Raw genomic sequence first — 24,230 nt, forward strand, 5'->3', positions numbered from 1 at the left:
CTCGGAGCAGCAGGCGATTTCAGATTCAGTGCACATGACCACCGTGCCCCCAGGGCTCCTTGTGAGTGGGATCAGGCAGCACTTGTCCTGTGGTCTGTGACCACGTCCGATCAGCATCATGTCTCACAGGGGCTGAGTGACGCCCCACGTATGGACAGACCTCATCGTGTGTGTCCGTCAGTGGCCGGGGCCCCCATGGGCCAAGGCCACGTCTGGCACAGTGAGAGTTGGTGCGCAGGGTCTGTGTCCCCGGTTTCAGGCCTGTTGGGGGCCTGCCCGAGTTTGACCGGTGGAACTGCGAGCACACGGTTGTGCTGGGATACCTGTTGCAGGCATCTGCATCTTTGTCCTGTCAAACATGAGAGGAAACCAAGAACGTGCCTTTTTCACCCTGTCTCCAGAGGTGCCTGGTGGCGTGGTTCCTTAGGACCCTTCCAGAACATTCTTGCGGTAGTTGTGCTCATGCCTGTGCACAACCACAGGTGGAGTCTGTTTAAGCATTTGTGGAGTCACTTGCTGGGTCCTGGGGCGGCCCTCTCAGAACTGTGGCCCGTGGCTTTGCTGAGCTTCCCCTGATGAATGGGGACGCAGGCAAGGCAGGCACTGTGTCCAGGTCTGGGGGTGGGCCCATCAGAACCCCTATCCATGGGCTTTGCTGAGCTGCCCCTAAGGGTAGAGGGTACAGGAGAGGTACTGTGTCCAGGTGGGTGGGTCAGTCCTGTTGAAGCCCTGTTCTGCCATGAAAGCCACCCCTGCCAACCGCCCATCCGAGTCCACAGTGACTGGTGACTGTCCTCTTTGGGGGTGGGGTGGGGATCCATGCTGGACCCTGTGCCCCGCTAGAGCAGGCTGTGTTCCAGACCCCCACCCTGAGTGAAAGTCACCATGAGGCCAGCCACTGGACCCTGGGCCGGTGGCAGTGAAGACACTGGGCCATCAGTGAAGTCTGCGGTGACCTTGAGAAGCGTGGGAAACACTGTGGAGTTCCCAAGGGGGACCAGACGCACAGAGGGAATGGGCTGCCTTGCTGGGACCCTGGAGCCGGGGACTTGCTGGACCCAGGTGGCCCTGGCCTTTTGCTTGTGAAAAACCACACAGGCAGGTTCTTTCTGCCCCAGTCCCTAAGAGGGACGGAGCATCTGGGAAGTCAGGTAAGCACAGGTCTACTGTGCTGAGGAACCAGGAGTCAACACTTCCACATATGAAACTATTCATGACAGGTTAGTAAGTTAGCACAAGGGGCCCTGTGCTTACCTGCCCTGCTTCCAGGTGTTTATCAGAGGCCGCCAGGCACTCCCTAGCCCCATCCACATGCTCAGGATGGGTTGGGACAGTGGGGCCCCCCATGCTAAGGAAGGCGGCCCTGGTGGAGGTGGGAGTGCGGGGTCCTGCCGGCTGGGACCCACATTCCAGCTCCACCTGCACCCCGGCTTGGGACTTGTCTGGCTTCGAGAGCCTGTGGTGGGATAGCAGAGCCGGACCGGGGCCGCATTCAGGGGGACACATGGGTGGGCAGGCGGCGTGTGTTGTGGGCCTTTTGTTTTCCTCTGAGAGGCTCCCACATGGAAACTCCAGGGTGTCCACTCTGGCGGGCCTCACAGCGGCAGAGCACGAGGGTGAGGTGGCCTCAGCCAGAGCATGTGGGCAGGGAAGCCGCCCCCGACCTTCCGCTCTGGAAGCAGCCAAGTCCTCTGCTTTTGTCCAGTTTACCAGAAGCTGGGCTTAGCCGGGCTGTCTCAGCGCGGCTGTGGTCTGCCGAGGCCCCGAGACCCCATCCAAATTTGCAGGGAGTCTGGCCGCCCCGGCTGCTCCCTCTGTCCTCTGGGCAGGACGGGGCAGGACATTCCTTTCCTTGCAGAGTCCTGCCGCTGTGCTCTTGGCCTCTTCTCTGTGCAGGCTGAGTGCACCGAGTGCTGTTGGGGCTGTGGGCACTGGTCTTGCACACTGAGCTGCTGACTCTGGGCAGGGGAGTGGGGCGCTGACTCTGCTGGAGCCCAGCAGTCAAAGACAGTGGTGCAGGCTTCCCTGCAGGGGGTGCTACTCCCCACGGCTGCAAGCTTGCTGCCCGCCAGGTGATGCCAGATTCTTCTCCTGACATTTTCCCTGTGGGGCTAGCTTCTCAAGGTCCCATCTTGCCCCCCTGAAAATGGGGCTGACACTTGCCTAAGGCCAGTGGGTGTGTAAGAGGTACAGCCAGGTTTCATCCCATTCCAGGGCCCCTGCCACAGCCCATCCTGCACTCTTTGCCCAGGGTCCCAGCTCTGTGCTTAGCTGGATATCTGCTGGCCCCTGGTACTGCACGCACATGCACAAGACACCCACACTCTCTTGTTCATGTGCACGCGCACGCACACACACACTCTCACATGCACAGCTTATCACCCACATGCACTCACTTTCACGTGCACAGCCTGTCACACACGCACTCTTACGTGCACAGCCCGTCACACACGCATACACACACACACACTCTCACGTGCACAGCCTATCATGCGCACACGCTCATGTGCACAGCCTGTCACAAACTCACACTCACGTGCAGTCTATCACACACGCTCACACTTATGTGCAGTCTAACACTCACATTCTCACATGCACAGACTATGACACACACGTGCACTCACTCAGATGCACATGTCACACACCCTCACGCTTACATACACAGTCCGTCACACACACATACACACACACTCACACTCTCACGTGCACAGCCAATCACACACTCCCATGTGCACAGTTGATTTCACACTCACACACACACTCACGTGCACAGCCTATCTCACACGCTCACGTGCAGTCTATCTCACACACATGCTCACGTGCAGTCTATCTCACACACGTGCAGTCTGTTACACACACTCACAACCTCACACGCACAGTCTATCTCACACACACTCATGTGCAGTCTATCACACACATTCACACTCTTCACGTGCACACTATCACACACTCACACTCTCACGTGCACAGTCTATCACACACACACTCTCATGTGCACAGTCTATCACACACACTCACAACCTCACATGCACAGTCTATCACACACACACTCATGTGCAGTCTCTCACACATACTCACACTCTCATGTGCACAGTCTATCACACACACTTACAACCTCACATGCACAGTCTATCACACACATTCACACTGTCACGTGCACACTCTATCACACACACACTCACACTTTCTCAGGTGTACAGCCTGTCACACACACACACACAGAACTTCTTGTTGTTAGTGCCACCGAGTTGGCTCCGAACCATAGCGACACCCCCCCCCCCCTCCATGCACAACAGGAGGAAATCCTGGCGGCCCCGTGCTGTCCTCACTCTTGTCCCTGCAGCAGGCCATCACTCCGTCTTGTGGAGGGCCTTCCTCTGCCCACCACGGTGCCTCACACACAATGTGCAGTGGGTTCATGTCCTCGGAAGGTGTGTCGATGTGAATACAGTTCTAAGTTGTGTGAGGACAGTTTTGTTTCTTTAAGTATCAACGGAGGATTATAAACCCGCTTTGCACCCTGCTGTGAGGATGTGACTAGATAAAGCTCCTTCCCCTTGTCTCCACTGCCACCCAGGGTACCACCACCAGCAGCTCACCTGCACCTGCGCAGAGCCTTGCAGAGAGTCGGATTCCGGAGAGGGAGTGTCTGGGCTGGGGCTGGGTGGGTCCCCACAGCCTCTGGTCCAGAGCCCGGTGTCCCTCTTGCCAGTGAGGCCTGGTGTCCACATGGGGCAGCCTCCTGCGCCCCTTGAGCCCTGCTTCCTTAGGTGGCTCCCAGCCCTGATATGTGCTGGGGCAATTAGGGCCAGGCCCTGGGGTTCCCCTCCCTGCTGGTCTCGCCTGGAGACTTGGTGAGAGGGGCCCCCCAGGGAGCAGAGAACGGCAGTAATTAGGAAGCCCCAAATGTGGGTGAGGTGCAGGCTGGAGGGTGGGTGGGCCGGTGGGCAGATGGGGGTCCCACTGACCCTCATTACCGGCTGCTAGTCATGTGGGCCTGGGCACTGTGCTCCCTCACCCGCACAGTGGCTGGCTGACCCAGCTACACACACACACACACACACACACACACACACACACACACACTTTCTCCTGTCTGCTTTCTCACAAACTGGCTCTTGGCCTCCAGCAAAAACAGGAAAACAGGCCAGCAGGCCAGGTTATCCTTCCCCCAACCCCCTTGCAGATTCTGCCTCCCTTTCAGGGAAAATGGAAAAACAAAATTAGCATTTTTTGAAAAGCAGGGGCAAGGGAGCCAGGTCGGGTAGCTTGGACTAGGAGGAAATCAGATTGCAGTTTTTCACCAGCCAGACTTCTCAGGTGAGGGCAGGGGGTGGGGGAGGCGCTGACAGGTAAGGAACCCCAGGGATCCAGCGGGGTCACCTGGTCAGCAGGCAGCGGTCATTAGCAGGCTGGGGGTTGACCAGTGGGCCACTGTGTGGCTCTGACAGTCAACACAAGGTCCCACTGGGCCACCCACTGCCACCCTGTCGGTCCCAGCTCCCAGCAGCCCTGGAAGACAAGGCAGAGCCCTCCTTGTGGGGGTCCCAACCTCAAGCAAGCTCCTTCCCCGACAGCTCCCTGAGACCCCCCACTGCCAGCACCCTCTTTATAGATGGGGACACTGAGGTCCTGAGAAGGGGTGGCACTACCTGGGTCCTCAGCAGGGGGATGCCCCTGTCAGGCTGCAGTGGGCAGGGGTCAGCACCCAGGAGGACACTATATGGAGTGCCCCCTGGTGGGGACTGTCCACACTCTTCCTGCCCCACAGGTGTAGGGGCTGCTCACTGGCTTTTAGACCCTCTGGCCTTGAGCCTGTGTCACTAAAGGCAGCCTGGTGTCTGGCCCGCTGCCTTAAAATGAATTCACCAGAGACGGGTGGGATAGGGGATGGAAGAAGAGCCAGGCATCTGGGACTCCTGGGTAAGGAGGCCAGACAGGGGATGAGGTGTGGCCCCGTGGTCATCTGCCCTGCCCCACCTCCACAGGGACTCCAGGGAAGCAGCCTAGCAGCCCAGTCTCACTACTGTAAGCCTGGGGTACGAGGTTGGGGGTGGAGATACGTGTAGCAGAGCCCTGCTTGGGAGCCACATCCACTCACCTCTGCAGTGGTGTCATGGTGACACCCATGTGCATGTAGTCCTCAGTGTTGGAGCAGGTCGAGACCCAGGGTCCCCTCCACTCCTAGCCCCTGGTGGACAGCCACTTTGTCAGGGACACGGGGTTAATCAGTCAGCTCTCCTAGCTGGGACACAGACGATCCAAGCCACAGCTGGTGTATTAGACTGGGTTCTCCAGAGTGATAAAACCAGATTGCTGATAATTATATATATATTTATAAACATAGATAGATACATAACACAAGAAATGAACTTAAATTATATACAGATATATAATACAAGAAATGAACAATTAAATTATAAAGAAGTACAAATGGCTCAGTGCCACTTACTCCCATGAGAGAGTTGTGAGACACTGGCAGTCCTTCAAGTCTTGAGGGCTTCCAGGTAGTCCTCTGTAGAGAGAGAGAGCTAGGCTATCCCAGCACAGGCAGCAAACAGCAAGGAAGGTCACCAACTGTCAGTCCCCACCTCTAGAGATGTACATTCCAGTTCTCTGGCAAGGCAAGTCTTAAAGGGACCTCAAATTACAGTGACACAGTCCACAGGTTAGGTGTCCCACAGGTAGTGTAGCTTGCAAACTGAGGTAAAGAACAAGCAAGGCAGCCGCACACTGGTCTGATGATCAAAGAGCAAAAGACAAGAAAGGCCAGGCTCATTGAGCCATTTATCTCTCCACCCATCAATTAATCTCACATGTGTTTATCGGCCAGGATGGCACAATAAACTAACTATCTCAGCCGGCACCCATGGCCTTCTGCCCACTCCACTGACAGTGACTGCCCCATATGGGTCAGCATCAAACTGCTAGGGCTTCCAGCTGCTGACCTTCAGAATCACATCTGCAGAGCTTTCCTCTGAAGCGTAGGGTGTGGGGGCCCTAGCCCCTGGTCAGTATTGAGTGCTTGCTTGATGCCCTTAGTGGGATTGCAGTCATAACGATGCGTCTTCAGTCGTCATGATCAGCATAATTATTCCAGAACGTACGAGACAGATAAGCACACAGCAGCAGCCATCGTTCCAGTAATTTTTGTATACATTGACAGAGACTCAGGAGGGAGAGCGGGGCATGTGGCGAAGTGTGTGTGTAAATGGTGTGTATGTGAGTGTGTGAGTGAATATGTGTGAATGGTGTGTGTGGTGTGGAGTGTGTGATTGTGTATGAGTGTGTGAATGATGTGTGGTGTGTGTGAATGTGTAGTGTGTCAATAGTGTGTGTGTATGAATGTGTGTGTATGTGTGAATAGTGTGTGAGTGGTGTGTGTATGAATAGTGTGAGTGTGTGGTGTGTATGTGTATGAATGTGTGTGTGAATGGTGTATGAGTGTGTGCGAACGATGTGTGTATGTGTGTGTGACCAGCAGAGAAGGTCTTGTCCCCTGGCATCATAAGCATTCTGGGGAGCCCTGGGGTGTGTTTGTGGAAGTGGCACCAAGCTAGGACCTTGTCTTACCTGTACTCCACCCTGTGACCCCAGCCCAGACAAAACCCTTCCCAGCCACAGGACAGTCCGTCCCTGTGTGGGCCAGTCAGCATGAGGTGCTTGTCTGCCCCGAGTCTGGACCAGTCTCTGTGGGCACTCTATCCCCACTCACACAGGCCCCTGCCAGGTGTTGGGTTCCGACTGGCCCCTCTGGCTGGGCCTGCATGCCTTTGTTTTCCTGGGGGGTCCTGCTTCTGTTGAGCTCAGCCTGCTGCTGCTGGGGTCGGGGGTAAGGGAACGGGGGATGACTTGTTTTGTGATTTGTGGGGCTGTGAGGACGCAGAGGTTGTAGAAATAAAAGACGCTCTCCACTGGACAGACCCCTCTCCCTCCTTGTTTTATAAGCGGTTCCCAGAGACCTCTGTGTGGCTGTGGATCCTGGGAGCTAACAGCTGGTTCCCCCTCGGCCTTCAGAAAGAGCAACAGTTGCTAAGAGTATGGAAACAAAGACTTGCTTTGACTCCGGGGACAGCTGTCAGGGAGGACACGGGTGCTGTCAGCTGCTGGCTGGACCTTCAGACGCCGGGGATGCATGTCTTTAACCCTTCGGCGCCATGGGGGTGGTGGTGGTGTCTCTTCTGCCCACCCCTCCCCCACAACCTCTACATTTTCCTAACCAAAGATGCCCTCCTGCTTGTCGAGGGCAGGCACAATGTCCTCTGATTTACTGCAGGTGCAGTCTGGTCTATGAAGTCACCTTGGGTCCTTCATTCACCCTTCTAACCCTATCCACCCACCTGTCCGTCTTCCTGTCTGTTCACTCATCCCCACTCTCCCATCTGTCCCTCTATTTGTCCATTCCTTCACCTACCCACCCTCCCTTCCATCTGTCCACCTACAATAGCTTTCCATCCATCCACTCTTCCATCAGTCCTTACACCCATTCACCCACTCATCCATCCACTTTTCTATCCCTACCCACCCATCCATGCATCTGCCCATCCTTCTGTCTGTCCACCCATCCCTGCCTTCTGTCTATCCATTTATTCATACACCCACCCACCTGCCCTTCCATCCCTCCACCTACATCACCACGTATCTACCACTCATTCTTCCAACCACCAATCCTTCCACCACCACCCACCGACTCATCCATCTATCTACCTATCATCATTCACCCCCTCACTTGCCTGTTCTTCCATCTCACCACCCATGAATCCTTCCACTTACCCACCCATTATTCCATTCATCTGTCCATCTACTCACCCACCCAGTGATCCTATCCATCCACTCCTCCATTTATCCTTCCCTATCAACTTACTCACTCTTCCAATCATCCATCACCTGCCCATCAGTCCTTCCAATCCATTTACCCACCCAACTACCCAGCCATTCTTTTCTGTCCATCTACCCACTCTTCCAATCTTGAAACTCAAACTCACTGCCATTGAGTCAATTCCAACTCACAGAAACACTTTTGAGTGGGACAGAACTGCCCCATGGCTTTCTGAGGTTGTGAATCGTTAAGGGAGCAGAAACGCTCATCTTTCTTCCATGGAACAGCTGGTAGGTTTGAACTGCTGACCTTGCAGTTTGAAGCCACTATGCCATCAGGGCTCCTACTACCCATCGACTCATCCATTAATCCACCCGTTCACCCACCCACCCATCCATCCATCCATCCACCCACACACCCATCCTTCCATCCATCCATCCATCCATCCATCCATCCATCCATCCATCCATCCATCCATCCACTCATCCATCCACCCACCTATCCACGCACTCTTCTTTCAATCTGTCCACTTATTCAACCATCCATCCCCCACTACCCATCCACCCACTTATCCATCCTTTTATCCAACTAATGACACATCCATCTACCCACCCACCCATCTATCCTCCCCACCACCCACCCACCCACTTACCCTTTCTGTCCGTCCAGCCACCATCTACGCACCCTACCATCCATTCTTTTATCCACCCACTTACATATACCTATAACTCCTCACCTCTCTCAACGCCCCATCTATCATCCATCTTCCCCTCCATCCTCCTGCTCCCCATCACTGAGTGAGGCTCTTATGTGCCAGGGAGAAATGGATGTCTGATGCCGCCCGAGTGGCAGAGAAGCATGGAGGGGTGGGGTAGGGGTGCTTCCTGGGAGAGTCCATGGCTGTTGGTCCTCCTGGTGGCAGATGAGGGGAGGGGGTTCTGAGGAACCCGCCCATCCCATGGCGCCGTGGGCTCTGCTCGATCCCGTGGGTAATTCTCAGACATTAGGGGTGATGAGGACGATGCTCCCGCATCAGGAGCCCATGCATGTAGCACACGTGACTCGGCAGAGGTGGGAGGGGCTGGGATGGACGTGCACCGGGCGGGGGCGGGTCTCCGTTACTTGAAGGAGCTGGGAAGGCCTCCCCGAGGTCGGGGAGGAGTGGGGAGGTGTCTCTGTGGCCCAGGGGAGGGCCCAGGATGGGGCTCTGTGGGTTAGCACTGAAGTCACCACGTGTTGGGAGGCGTGGCCACCCCCTGCCACACTGGCCAGTTCCCTGCAGCAGCGAGCGCCAGTACGTGCAGTGCAATGTGCCCCCTCCCTGGGTGGAGGGACCTGCTGGGTATTCAGGGAGGTGCCAGGGGCGTGGCCCGTGGATGGTGATGCCGCCTCTGGGTTCCTCCCCTCCTCCCGCCTCCCCCCTCCCCCAAACCGTGGTGCCCTGTGCGGGACTGGCTGGCAGGCGGTGGGCGAGGGGTGTTGGGGTGGGCTCAATTGATGGGCTTCTTGGGTTTGGACCTGCCACCCGTGGCAGTGGGATGCCTGCCAATTGCAGCATTTCAGTCTCGGTCGTAATTCACTTTGCTACCATGGCATGCTGGTAATTACCTGTGCGTAATGGCCTGTCCTGGAGCCATGGAGTCTTGGGGGCCATTGCCCACTAATGTGCTTCTATGGGCAGGGATGGGGGAGGGGGGTGAGCGGGCCGCGGAGAGGAGCGGCCCTCTCACGTGAAAGAGGCCTGATTGCGTGGAACCAGCAATGCCCCCATGGCCTTCCCCCACAATAACACACACACAGCTGTGGAAGGCCGTGGCCACACCTGCTTCCACTTGAGGAGCCATGGTGCTGCAATAGTTAAGCACTCGGCACAGTGGCATGGACTCTAACCACAGTCTGAAGCCCACCTTCGGCACCTAGGACTGGAGCTGCTGCCAGTGCTACAGGGCTCAGAACGCCCTTCAGGGGTGACCATTGGTCTCTCCCTGTCTGCGGGAAGGGAGGGTGGTGAACCTAAGGAGGCACTAAACAGTGAACATTGGGCTGATGGCCCGTGAGCATCATCCCCACAGCCCTGAGACTGAAGGAGCTAGGTGGTGCCCAGCCACGACCACCAACCATGCTGAAAAGATTGCATTCGAGGTCCCGGGGAGAGTGGGAGAAAATGAGACAGAACCTCAAATCCTTAAGGACACCAGGTGTGCAGGTCCATCGAGACTGGTGGGACCTCCACAATGCAGGCCCCGAGTCACCCCCATTCATGTCTAGAGCCAAATGCACCCCATGGCTCCGTGTTCAGCCAAACAGTAGAGCAATCTACAAGGGGACAGTGACAGGAGGGAGACACACACACACCTTGGATTTGACCTTCAGATCCACAACCAGTGCTCTGGAAAGCCACTGTCAAGAACCCAGCGTGTTGCATCGAGTGACAGCTGAACAGACCTGCAAAGTGCTTCAGAGACCAAGGGTACTCGCCCCAAGCCATGGCATGTCCTGCCCACCACCTACCTCCTGTGGTCGCTCAAGTTGTCCGACGAACAGAGAAGACCGCACAGAAGAATATGAGCATTTGGGTGGGGGTGCAGTCGGAGAGTCTTGGGAGCACCATGGACTGCCGGGAGAATGAGGTCCAGCTAGTGCGCTCCTTAGAAGCCAGAGTGACCACACTTGGGCTCACGTACTTTGCACGTGTTGTCAGGAGAGACCCGTCCCTGGAGAAGGACATCATGCTAAAGTGGAAGGACGGAGGAAGATGAAGACCCTCTGGAGGTGGATGGACACAGTGGCTGCAGCAGTGGGCTCCCATGTGGCCACAATGGTGAGGTGCCCCAGGACCTGGCTGTGCTCCGTTCTGCTGTTGTCCTCTGGCTGCGAAGATCCAGAGACACTGCATTGGGGAGGGGGTGGGCTGAGAGCTAGGAGGATCTGGGCTTCACCTGGCCCGAGTCTGGCTTGGGAGCAGCCCCTTGTCACATGTCAGGGAGCTTCGGCCTGGGACTAGATGGGGAGGAGGGTGTGATTGGTCTGGACCGAGCCAAAGTTGTCTCTGCCAAGCAGCAGCTGCGCCCTCCCAAAGGGCTGAGGCTGAAACCCAAACATGCGTCCCGGGGATATTTGGGGCTTGCTTCGCAGGCTCATCCGGGGTGTTTAGGAAGCGCCTGCCATGAGCCCATGGTGTCCCGTGCCCACAGACATGCTGCCATGGCTGGCGAGCTCAGCAGGAAGAGGTGGCTACACCAGGGGTCAGGGACACCAGACGGGCTCCCCTCTCGCCTGAGCTCAGGGGAGTGTGCCGCTGGGCTTGTTGTCCTGCCTGCAGGGCCTGCACCTCCAGCCCAAATGCTTGCTAGTTCTGGATTCTTCCAGAGCGCGCGTCCAGATTCTCAGCAGCTGGGCTGACGGGTATTCTGTCCTCTGCCTGGTTTTCTGGAGCAGGAGAGAAGCACCTTCATGGCTCCCAGAGGCACAGCGGTAAAGTGTCCTTTGGGCAGTCCCAAAGCCAGAGACACGGACTCCCTCTCCACACTGTAGGAGAGAACTGGGTCTGTCTGCTCCCAGGAAAATGGAGAGTCCCTAAGGCCCCAGGGGGCAGCTCTGACCTTTCCCACGGGGTCCAGATGAGCCAGCAGCCACGGGTGGCAGGGAGAGATAGTTCTGAGCCCGGTGGCCACTTGTTTTGCTGACCCCCACTGGGCTCATTCTGGAGCCCTGACTTCGAGGGAGGAGCATTGCAGCACATGGAAAGAGATGGACGCCCTGCCTTCTGAAGTGTTCAGCCCTAGGTGGGGGACCCACCAAGAAGCAATAGGGTCATACGTTGGTACAGTTGACTAAGAATGTTTTCTATGGTGTTGGAGCCACTGTTTGTCATTTACCCGAAGACATGGCTCCCCAGGGTCATGGCAACATTACACAGTGCCCTCAGACACCATGTGGTCCATCCACAAGGGACAGGGTCCCTCGGCCACTCCGAGCAATGGAGTCCTGATGCTGACCCCTGGGTAGGCCTGATTATCATGGTGCCAAGAAAAGAAGCCAAACTCAAAGGGATGCGTATTGCCTGGCCCCACTTGGGGAACCGGCTCAGAGGTGGGACCATGACTCGCATAGTCAGAACTGTGGTCCCGCCACACATGGAAACACAGTGGACGAGTTTCCATCTGTGGTGGTCACATCCCTGGAGGACCCTACAGCTGCTCAGCCTTGGTACTGGCTGGGGTCTCTCAGGGGCCTCCCTTGGGGAGGGGGAGGGGCTCCACATCCTCCCTGCTTTCTGGTGGCTCAGGGTGCTGCAGCCTCATCTCGTGCGTGTTTCTGTCCCACATTTGGAATCAGCTATCCCCCTGCCCCCAAGGAACCCGGGTCCTCTTGGTGGGGTCCTCTTTGTTGTCAGGTGCTCTGTCGAGTCTGCTCTGAGGAGCCTGGTGCCTTACTGTGTTGTGCACTGGGCCGCTAACCAGAGGTCAGTGGTTCAAAACCATCAGCCACTCCACAGGAGAAAGGCAATGCTTTCTGCTCCCATGCACAGCTCCAGCCTCAGAAACCTTCGGGGGCCGTCCTACCCTGAGCAGTGAGGGCACACTATGAGTTGGAATCCACTGGGCGGCAGAGAGTTGAATCCGTTCTGATTCCTAGGGGCCCCAGATTATAGAGTGGGATGGTGCTGACCCTTGGCCATCCTCACAGTCTCTGTGTCTGAGCCCACAGTCGCTGCCTCTATGTCAACGCATCTCAGCGAGGACTTTCCTATTTCCCCTGATCACCGACTTTACCAAGTGCGACGTCCTCCTCCGTGGACTGGTCTCTACTGATAACATGTCCCAAGAACTTGAGATGGAACCTCACTGTCCTAGCCTCTAAGGTGCGGCTGGATTAGCTGTATTCTTCTGGAGGTCCGTGGTCTGTCTAGTACTCTCACCATTGCAGTCATTCAAACGCGTCAGCTCTTCTCCAGTCTACCTTAACCATTGCCCAACTTTCACATGCACGAGAGATGATTTAAAACACCATGGCTCAGTCCTCAAAGTCACGTCTCTGCTTTTCAACACGTTTCCCCAGTGCAGCGCGAAGTTCCATCTCTTGCCTGCTGCTTCCCCGAGCTTTGACTGTGGATCTGAGCACGCCAATCCCCTTGACAAGCTACAGAGTGTCTGCATGATGTCTATCATGATGTTACCCGTTGGTCCAGTTGTGAGGATTGTGGTCTTCCTTATACCAGTTGTCACCCACAAGCACGTCAGGGCCTCCTCACAGTCAGCAAGCAAGGGTGGGTCATCTGTACACTACATCCCTTACACACTCAGCCCTTTCCTTTCACCTGTAAACCCCAGACAGGTGAGTCGTCCCAGGCATGGTGACATTGTGAGTGTCCGGGCCGGACTGGGCTCCACAGGGCTCTCCGGATGCCTGGGGAAGCAGGGCCAGGTCTTTCTTCTGAGCTTCTGGGCAGACTGAAGGCTCAGACCTGCAGCTGAGTGGCTGAGCGGCTGGTGGACTCCCCCTGCCTGCCTTGGTTTGCAGGTTGGTGCTGAGGTCTGTCCACAGCAGACCTCCCCACCACACCTTGGAGATGCAGGGGCTCCCTGCACCCCATTCCCTGTGTCCTTCTCATGTTGTGTCTCGGGGTTCCCGCCTAAGTGGGTGGAGACGCTGTGCCGGAGAGGATTTCTGGGAACATGATGGCTTTAGGAGTGTTCTGGAGGGAGTAGCAGGGATGGCGGTGGCCAGAGTTGATGGTGTATCTGCCCCCTTTGCTGCCATCTGACTTACTTCTGTCTGATACCTTTCTTGGTATCCAGCAGGGTTACCTCATGCACACTCCACTGTAGACGACCAGACCTGGGCCCAGATGGCTACACCCCAGTGCCCACCAGGTGCATGGAACCCTGAGACTCTTGGTTGGGTTCTGCTGGGGGTGGGGACACCTGTAGGTGCAGAATCCACCTGGTTGCTTTAACGTCGGGGCAGGTGTGCTTCATACACATCAGGCCTGTCTGGTTTCATCTGGATGTCTTGACTGTGCCCAGGCATCGGTGGGTACTAGGTGGGGCACAGTATTTGGAGTGAGAGTGAAGCAGGGGCAGGGGCATGTGTGAACACACCATGGTCCGTGGCCTCATCACAGGCACCAGGTGTGCTGACCACAGAGGCTCTGAACGTGGCTCTAACCAGGAGCGGCCCCTAGGCCTATACTCTGGGCACCAGACACTGCCCATCCTGAAGACAAAGCCACTCCTTGGAGTCAGCAGTCTGAGGGCTGAGGTGAGGCCGGCAGTGGCGGGAGCATGCGACCACAGGTGTGGTTGCTGGGAGCCTGTGGGGGCAGCAGCTGGGCCGGTGGTCACCAGGTGGGTTTGTCCCTGAGCCAGGTCTCACAGGGTCCCATGGGTGGTCCCCAGAAGCCCCTTGAAGTCAAGGTGTTCTTTCCTCCAGGTGTAGGGCTGTGGGGCCCTGGCAGAAGTCCACGCAGCTCAGACAGACGGCTTTGAATTGGGCGGTAGATACACATGGTCTATAAACAAAAGCCTAAAAAAAAAACCAACAAAAAAAACACCTCCCTGCACCTGTTTCCCTCCTGCGTGGCACTCACTGTGAACAGTGTGCGTGAGTGTGGCCATATGTGTGACTATGCACATGTGACACCGCTCATTTCAGACTCAGACACGCATGCTTGATATGCTCCAACACGCTCTGTCCCACTAACTGCCTCTTTACTTCACAGCCACAACCTGCTTTGCTTTTTCTTGTTTAATTAGACAATCTGAATTGTGATAGTGTGTGTATGAGAGGTTGTGGTCCAGCGTGCTAAGTCCCTGGAGAAGGACGGCATGCGTGGTACAACAGAGGGGCACCGAAAGAGGAAGACCCTGGAGGCCATGGATGGACACCGTGGCTATGAGGATGGGCTCCAGCACTGGGCATTGGCCAGCCTGGTCCCAGCGGGGCTGGGTTCTTGGTCAGAGTCCATCGTAGTAGCCCGCTGTTCTCTGTGGCCTCTTGTTCCTATGCTCAGGGCTGGACTGGTTCAGGGCAGGTGGTGGACGTTACAGGGGCGACCTCAAATACCCCGCTTTGTAAGCATTGTATTTTCCTGCAGGATACAGGCCTTCTGCGTGGGTGCCTCAGGGTGGAGCCCCGGCGAAGGCACCTCAGGTCCATGTGGCTGTGATGTTGAATAGGTGTCAGCGGAGCCTCCAGACGGAGAGCAGAGGAAAGAAGGCCAGGCAAGCTGCTGGCAGCCAGCCCAGAGATCTTGTGGCTCCCAACAGGGCATGGTCAGATGGAGAGCCACCCAGGGGCGATGCCACTGACTCTCAGCCACCAGCAGGGTCACACACGGAGGGTGGGAGTCAGGCCAGCGTCCACACTGGGAGCAAGAAGAAAGACCTGGCGATCCCTCGCTGGAATCAGCCGGTGGAAACCTCACGAACCCACAGCCTGTCCTGGGGGAAGAGCCAGGCAGGGTTTTGTTTTGTCTTACACAAGATTACCTGAGTGAACACTGACTGGTGACGGTTACCAACAGTAACAATAGCAGAATGCATGGGAGTTGGCCCGTCTCTCCACAAGGAGCTGCACCCCCACGGGGCCACACAGACCACCCATTGTGGCCACAAAGACCACCCACTGGGTTATACACACCACCTACAGGGCCACACAGACTACACACCGGGCCACACGCATTACCCACAGCAGCTGCAGCCCCATGGGGCTACACAGACCACCCACAGGGCTACGCAGACCACCCACAGGTGTCCTGGAGTTCCCACGTGCCACTAGGTCCCTCCAATACCTTTCCCAGCTTCATCACAGTGAGCAATTGGCAGGAGGTCCACTAGGCTGGCCCCTAGTACTCCCAAGTCTACTGCTGGGCACTGAGAACACCCTCAGCAGGCCCTCGATGCCGGCCTCCCTGATGGGCTTCCCAGCCTGGAGAAAAAAGACACTCCCATGGCCCCCACCTCCCTGGAAGAGCTGACTGGGGGCCCGAGCTGGGGAAGCTGCAGGGCTGCAGCCCCCACCCACACATTTGGGCCCTGAGCAGGCCCTACAACAAACCAGGACTGCAGGGGGTTGAAATGACCTTCAGCACTGCCCGGCCCCTGGGGCATCTCTTGTCCTCCTTGAGGAGCAGAGGGCAGGGCCCACAGGCTTTTGTGTCCCCATCTGGAGGCAGGCACTGAGAGGGGGTAGACAGGATTAAAGGGGCCTCCCACAGAGGGCAGGGACCTAGGGCTCCCTATCCCTGTGTTCTGTCTGAGGTGGGCACTGAGAGGCGGGGTTAGAGGGTCTCATGTTTGTCGAGGGCCTTGCCCTTCCAGCTGGTCCCCTCCTTTGTTCTCTTAGCAAGGGCTGAGCTCTGTCCCTGGGCTATGGAGAGGAACCTCAAACCCTGCCTTAGGGGCTGGGGACACCCCACCCCTGTACAGACTCCCAAACCGACCTTTGTTGGGGAGTGTTAGTTCATAGTAACCCTGAGGCTGGGGGACACCCCCCTCCCATTATACTGACTTCTCAACCAGCCTCTGTGGGAAGACTCCAGCTCACTGCAGTCCTGAGTGTCACCCAAGAGCCGAGCTGCGCACGGTTCTCAGCTTGGCTTTGGCTTTGACTTTTGACGAGCTTGCTAGTCTTTTCTTCGGAGGCGTCTCTGGGTGGCATGATTTTGAAACCTGGGGACCCCTCTGCCAAGCTCTGTGGAGCCCAAAGAGCAGGAGTCCTTGAACCATGTGGAGGGAGGAGGAAGAATCCTGGTGGACTTCCTGGAGGAGGGGAGGGGAGAGGATGTGAATCCCTGTCTCTTGCCTGGGCCATCCAGTGGGAATAGGCCAGCCCTCCATTGCCCAACTGTCTCAGAGACAGGGTTCCTGATGGCTCCATACCCCCGTCTATACCCCAACACCCCAAAGTATTTTTCAAAAGAGCATTTGGGGGCAATGGTTCCCAGGTGCACCATCCCACCTTCCAAGGAAGCCAGAGACAGAACGTCCACAGTCCGAGCGAGGCCAGACCATCAGTAGGGCCCTCACTACCAAGACCCATGTGCACGGTGAGCTGGGGGTCGAAATCGGACACCAGTGATAGCCCGGGCTGCGTGTGCTAGACGAGGACATGACTGGATGCTGAGGCATGCACCCTGCACCCACAAGGCTGTCTCCCTGGTGCTCGGCAGGAAATCCCACGGCTGGGACCTCACAACTTCTCAAATCCTGTTTATGGATTTGTTAAGCTTGCTCATAGGTGCTTTCAAGGTGAGAATCAGATTTCAAACCTCGTAGGTTAAGCCCTTTGGGAGAAATGGGAAAGGTAGTTACCTGCCTATAGAGGTTACTCACAGAGGGTGGAATCCACAGAAACGTTCCATCTGTTTAGTGGCTCATTTCTGCTCTTGACTACTTTTGGATCTGTGGTCGTTCATGAACCCGTCACCCCCCAGAGACCTTGATTTAGACTGACAGCTCTCACTCAGGATGTCACCCCTTTCTGGGAGCCTTTCTATGGGGAGTTTGCTCCGATGTCTTCACAGGTCAGCAAAGCAAAAGCTTGCCTGTCTGTCGAGGACAAAACTTGATATATCTAAATATAAACCCACTGCTTGCCGCCGAGGCGATGCTGACTCACAGTGACCCTACTGGACAGGGCAGAACTGCCCCTGTGGGTTTCCAAGATTGGAATTCTTCATAGGAGTAGAAAGCCTCTTCATTCTCCCTTGGAGCTGCTGGTGGTTTTGAACTACCAACCTGGCAGTGAACAGCCCACAGCTCGTTACTAGTTATGTACTATTTAGAAATATACAGTTGTATAGATAATAGTTATACGGATGTAGATATGTGAAAGCCTGGGTTAGAAAATTCCAGAATCAGCGCAAAGTCAAACCAGGTGGAGTGAAAGCCGGAAGCAGGGGGCCAGACGGTGGGAGTGCCTGACAGTACGCGCGCCAGCGTCCCAGCAAAAGAGCGCATCAGACTCAGGTTTCCACACTCATGTTGTGTCCTGGCTGTCGGCGTGGTCTGTGAGAATTGGACAACGCAAGGGGTAACATTTGTGGAACAAGTGGTCGTCCTGACCCTGTGGGCAGAGTGGTCTTAGATGGCCCTCTGGGCCACTGTGTCCAGCAGTGGGCCTGTCCGTCCCAGAGGGAAGTAAGACGCTGTGAAGATACGGCGCCAGGGACGCCGGATGAGGGACAAAGTGCACGCCACGCAGCCCGCAGTGAGGTTGACTGTGCCCACGCTCCGAGAGCCCCCGATTTTGACTCCACAGGAACCACCTGTGATTTGAGGGATCTAATCCTTTACCTGAAAGCCTGAAGAAAATTTTCAAACTAGTCATCAAAAAAAATATTACCCAATGGGAAGAAACCTAATTATTTGTTAATACTATTTCATATTAATCTATGCCCTCCCCCCTCCAAAACAAACAACCCCCAAACTAAACTCACTAAACTTTCAGTTACATGGGTAAAGTTTTGGTCTATCAAGTATCTTTTTCACTAATGAGTTCTTCCCCTATTGCCTTGTCTGTTTCTTGTGATGAGGCAGAAAGACATGCTACTTAGCAGAACTGAGTATAGCCACAGTTTTTAACAAGGTGAACGTTTAAGCTCAACAGACATCTTTTAACTCAATCTTAGTACCAGCAAGTCACTTAGAAGGTCTTAAAATATGTATAACACAGTACACTGCTGAAATCGTTTACATGTTTTCAAAGATTTTCCTTCCTTATTTTATCTAAATTCCACTTTTTTAGTCTCTGCATTGCCTCATTTTGACTTAGACGATCGTGTACTAGAGCAGAGACCAAACCACCTGCAGGGCTTCCGGGAGGCGAGGGTGCTGGAAGCTCTATTTAGCGAATGGCCTTTTGGCTTGAGCTGCAGGTTGAGCAGGGTGGGAAAATTGTTTTTCCCCACTAAGATGCCCTCTGTTTTTGGGGAACATCTCTACTACCTAAATCAAGTCACCACAGGAGATGGAAATGAAACAAAAGCTTTCTGTCCCATCCACCCCGCCTTCTGCAAAACAGGATGCCAATTCTGAGACCCCTAAGGGCTGTGCCTCAGGGCACTCTCTCTGTGGTGAGAGAGAGTGGGGGGGGGGGGCATGGCACTGTGGCACTCTCTCTGGTGAGAGAGAGAAGTGGGGGCATGGCACTGTGGCACTCTCTCTGTGGTGAGAGAGAGACAGGGGTGGGGGCATGGCCAGAGGCCCTCCCTCTGGGTCAGACCCTTTTGAGGCAGTTCAGCCAGCCAGGGTCCCCATCAGAGATCTCTGACACAGCTGCAGGTGCTGACCACACAGGCCGGGAGCTGCAGCCGCCCAGGAGCTGACCGCATTGAGGGCTCTCATCTTGGGCTTTTCAAACACGTGAGTAAAGGTGGCAGACAGACAGGAGCCCTCCAAGGAAAAGGGCCTTGGGTGATGGCTAGAGATCTCCGGCACTTCCACGTACAGCCCTGGCTAGGCAGGTACCTAAAGGGGGGTTCCCAGCCTCCTGGAAGGTCCTGGAATATATTGTTGGGAATAGGGCCCAAGATCTCCCATCCCAGTTTCAGCCAAAGCAGAGACCACGTTGATGGAGAAACCAACTTTATTCTGCAAGCAGGAGCCTGGAGGAAACGGGGGTTCGCTACCACCAAGCTGGCCCCCCAAATCCAGGGAACACCAAGCAAGTGACTTAAAATGATGCGACCAAAAGCAGGTTTGCAGTGACCTCAGGGCACAGGCACACACGTTTCCCAAGGCCAGACCACCCTCCCCCAGCATGGTGCGGCTCCCCCAGCACGGTGGGGTGGGGGTGGGTTCAGGCCTGGCCACCTGCCTGTATGCCCTCCTGTCCCTCACACCTGAGTGAAGAGTGAGACCACCCTGCTGAGGAAACTGAAAAGAGTTCTGGGACGGGGGGGGGGTGGGGGGGGGGAGGAGGGGGGCGGGCTGCCGCACATGGCCTTGAAACTCTGCCTTCGGGATTGCCTGGGTTCTGGGCAGCCAATAACCCCTCAGAATCCCTGTGGGCCCGAGGTTTGCCCCTGCTTCTCTCGACACCCACATGTCCAGTCGGGCCACAGAGCACAGCACAACGTGGCACAGGAGGGGGGCTGTTTCCAAGGGGGCTTGGGACCCTGCTGCTACACCTGGCTTGCGCCCCCCACTCCCCCCACCCCCCCCTGCTTACAGCACCATTCAAAGGAGGTAGCCAGGCTTTTGTTCCCAGTGCTGAGAACAGAGCAGCACCCAGCCCCACCCGCACGCTTGGAGGGCTGTGCACTAGGCCCTCTCTCAGTCTCTGCCCCCAGCCCCGGTGAGGTTTAGGAAGAGTTAAAATAGGTGTATCCTTCAGGACAGAGGGAACAGGGCTGCTTTGCACAATGCAGAGAGGAGAGGACCGAGAAAACATACTAACAACAGGCTCGGGGTTGGTTTCTTTGTGGAGGAAACTGGCTGGCTCTGCCCCTGTCCTAACCCTTCCCCTCCCGCCCCCACCTCCCCACCCCCACTTTTTTGTCCCTAAAGAGTGATTTCTAAGATGTGGAGATGTGGATGGTTCAGGAAGAGGGTGAAGGGTGTGGGAGGCTTAGACTTCTCTGGCCTGCAGCTATGGGTGTGGGATCAGGTGGCCTGGGGGGCTGGGTGAGGGATCTAGTTATCTTGGGAGGGGCTGGTTGCTGGGTGGGCTTCAATTACAGCTCTCATTGACTGCTGTAGGGCCTCTTCCCTGCATCCCACCCCCCCACACCCCCCAGGTGGTCAGGGCTTCCTGTTAGAACTGCCCCAACCTGTTTGCTGGGGCCAGGTTCTTTGCAGGGTTGGGGGTGTTTACCGATGGCCTGCAACTCCACTGGACTCTGGAAATGCAAACCCTTACAAAGGAAAGCAGCCCCCCCCCCCCACGTGTGAGGGAATTTCAGGGTCTGGAGGAGGGCCCCTGAAGATGGGGTTTCCCTGGCCATGAAGCCCCTTCACAGGCAAGCTTCTCTATAGCTCCTTCCCCTGAGACCCCAGTGCAGAGCACACTGAGGTACTGGCCTGCCACCCCACTGGACAGGGAACCCTCAGGTAAACCCAGAAGGCAGGCGTTTTGGTGGGAATCTCCTCAGGGGGCTGGTGTCCTCGCCAGGTGGGGAGGGGCACGGAAGGTAGAATTCCTGCTCTGTGAGACAGCAGGTCCCAAGTTGCCAGACCTCCCTTTTTCCATGAAGAAGGAAAGAAAAGGGAGAGATCTGGATTTTAGGGTCCCTCCCTTCACAATGGGGCCTGAGTGGGGCAAGAGGGTACTGAGAATGTCACCAGATGACCATCGAAACCATCTCCCTCCCTCCCCAAATGCCCAGACCCTGGTGGGCTCTATGGGTCTAGGACTGAGTCCTGCCAAACTTGGGCCAGCAGTCTATTCCTAGTGGCTCAGGGAGAATGGAGAGTCAGGAGAAGCTGCCGGGGGTGGCTGGTGGTGGTGGTGGTGTGTGCGCGCGTGTGTGCACGTGCAAGAGGAGCAGAATCTTGATCACGGTTAGCTGATAAAGACCTACCATGAAGGAACCCGCGGGCTGTGTAAGTAGCTCCAGCTGCCCCCAGTAGACTATGGGAGGGGAGGGGGTTAGTCACAGAGGGTCCCCTCCCCACCCCCTAGCTGGGACAGTAGGTGCACACAGGGCTCCCTGGCTTGTGACTGCCTCTTGGAAACCACCTTCCCCAGCCACTCTCCACTTTCCCGAGGAACTCCCAGCCGCCCACCACCTGCCATGGTACTGTGGCCCGACAGCCAGGCGTCTGCCCCACTGCTCCAGGCTCACGAGGACACCAACTGGCAGTAGGGCATTAGGGAGGAGAGAGGCACCCGTGCTGTGTGGCTTGCTCATCCAGTGCCTGTCCTGACGTGGAATCCTGCTGCAAGAGCCCAGGGCCCAGGCAGGTCCCCTCAGATGAGCCTGTGTCTGTCTGTCCTTCTGTCCTTGACTTTCTGTGCACGCCAGTGTGGGCCATGAGGCTTTCCTGTGAGAACCAATTTTCAGTCTTTCTTTAAATTGATCATTGGTGCCTTTGTCCATTTTTCTGTTAGAAAGTTTGTCCGTTCATCTATCCATCCACCCATCGTCCACCCATCCATCCATCTACCTACCCATCCATCCACCCACCACCCAGCCATCCATCCACCCTTTCTACCCACCCACCCATTCATTCACCATGTTCATTCATCCTCCCACCCACCAATCCCTATCCTTCCATCAGTTACCTACCGATTCATCTACCCATCCCTTCATCACTATCCATCCCTTTCTTTTGTGTATCATCCTTCCATGCACCTACACACCCACCCCTCCATCTACCCACCCACCCATCATCCATCTATTCATTCACTGTGTTCATCCATCCACCCACCCACTAATCTCTATCCTTCCATCAGTTACCCATCCATCCATCCACCTACCCATCCATCCATCTACCCACCCACCCCAATCAGATGAAGGAGGCAGGCAAGACAGGATTTAGGCTGAGTGAGAGGCACAAGAGCCAAGGTGCCCAGAAGAAGAGGGAGAAGCTCCTGAGTGGGAGTGATTTGGGCAGTGACCCTTGAGCCATGGACAGGACTAGCTGAGACCCAGCACAGGCCTTCCAGGTGGCTCTAGTGTCTCCCAAGGCCTGAGTATCCCATGGTTCATTGGATGCGGGGCAGGGGGCAAGATTTCCCTGCAGGGTTGCTAGGGGTCCGAATGGACTCGATGGGGGTGAGTTTGGTCGCTGTTTGGACTGTGGCCGAAAGACCTGGTTCCCGGGATTCAGTCTGCTTGGCATTGGGGAAATGAGGTAGGCCTGGCTCTGCCCCTGGGTAATGGTGAGAATCTGGGTCAGTCCTGGCCTGGGACGGGGGTGTCTGTAATCTAACCTCCCACCCCGCCTGCGCTCTACCCTGCCCTTCCCAGAACCTGCCCCAGCTGGGGGTGGTGGGTAGGAGAGAGCTCCTTCTACCTCCCTGGGCAGCGTCCCTGGACTGGGGTGCGGGGGAGGCTGGTACAGGGCTGACAACTGATAGGGGACCCATGCTAGCTGCTCCTCGCAGCTGCCTGGCCTTGGGCACGGCAAGGCTGCTGTGCTTTTCTTATCTGGGCATGGCCGAGGTCCTGGCCCCCTGCTGCCTTCCACTTCTGTGTCCCTGGACCAGGGCTCAGGACAGCGTGGAATGTCCCTTGTGAGTGCTGAACCTGCTTCTCTGAAGAAACCAAACCAACCCCCTGCCGCTGGCCAGTCTGACTCACAGGGACCTGAGGGCTTCCCAAGACCAAAACTTTACTAGAGTTGCCAGCCTCTCTTTTCTCCTGTGGGGCTTGAACCCCTGCTCCTGAGGGGAGTAACTCAATGCTTAGCCCACAGTGTCACTTGAACTGGAGGGACTGAACACCCGGTCCCCAAGGCTCTCAGTGCAGGCAGCAGGGGTCAAGGCTCCCAGGCAGGCGGAAATGGTTTTCTCTTTGTTCAGGGGTGGAGGTGGCTGATACCTTGAAATGCCATCAAAGCTGGGGGAGTCAGAAGGTGGGGTAGGGGAGGGGAGAGCAGGGGCCTGATTGGCCAGAGCTGGAGGGCGGCTGGTGGGGGCGGCCTTGTTACTGCTGGACACTCAGTGTCTGGTAAGGTTATGAGCTGGAGGTCTGGAGGCGGGCAGGCCTGACGGTGCCTGAGGCCAAGGCCTGGGGTATATTTGAGGCCAGTGTCTGTGGGTGTGACCACGTCAGGGTCCCCGGTGTCAGCCAGTCTGGGACCCTGGGTGTAAGGAGTCTGGGGTCCCTGGGCATCCAGTATTACAGAAGTCGAGGGATTCTGTCCTCACCTCCCTGCTTGCTCTCAGGGACCACCTGAGTGGTCAGCCTCAGACCAGGTGTGGGAAGGGGCTGCTCTGCTGCCTGCAGGGTGGGGCCATGGGTGTTGGCTCCCTGTGGTGGGCTTGGTTTCGGATCCTCCTGGAATTGGATGGCAGGCCTTTCCTCTGCGGCACCAGGCTGGGTGGGTGAGACCCCGCAACCTCTAGGCCAGTGGTTCTCAACCTTCTTAATGCCGTGACTCTTTAATACAGTTCCTCATGTTGTTGTGGCTCCCAACCATAATATTATTTTTGTTGCTACTTCATAACTGTAATTTTGCTACTGTGATGAATCCGGCAACCCCTGTGAAAGGGTTGTTTGACCCCAAAGGGGTCGTGATCCCCAGGTTGAGCTGCTCTCCGCTGAGGCTCTGTGCAGACCCCGTTTGCCCCAGACCAGCTCCCAGAGGCTTTATGTCTCATTCACTGATGCCGAAGGCACAGGGCCATGGATGCTTTTCTCAGTCTGGTGCTGCAGCTTCCTCCTGCCCCCACCCCAACTCTGGGCTGGGGCAGGGCTGCCCACACCTGGGTGCTGACTGGCTTCTAGGGGAGAGAG

General features: G+C 56.3%; 1 protein-coding gene across 1 annotated transcript in view; it reads left to right on the forward strand.

Annotated features, from left to right (window-relative positions):
- PRKAR1B (protein kinase cAMP-dependent type I regulatory subunit beta) overlaps window positions 1–24,230 on the forward strand; it is a 90,423-nt gene that overhangs the window by 23,770 nt on the left and 42,423 nt on the right. The window lies entirely within an intron of this gene.

Source organism: Tenrec ecaudatus, chromosome 12 (assembly GCF_050624435.1).
Source record: "Tenrec ecaudatus isolate mTenEca1 chromosome 12, mTenEca1.hap1, whole genome shotgun sequence".
Classification (NCBI taxonomy): Eukaryota; Metazoa; Chordata; class Mammalia; order Afrosoricida; family Tenrecidae; genus Tenrec; species Tenrec ecaudatus.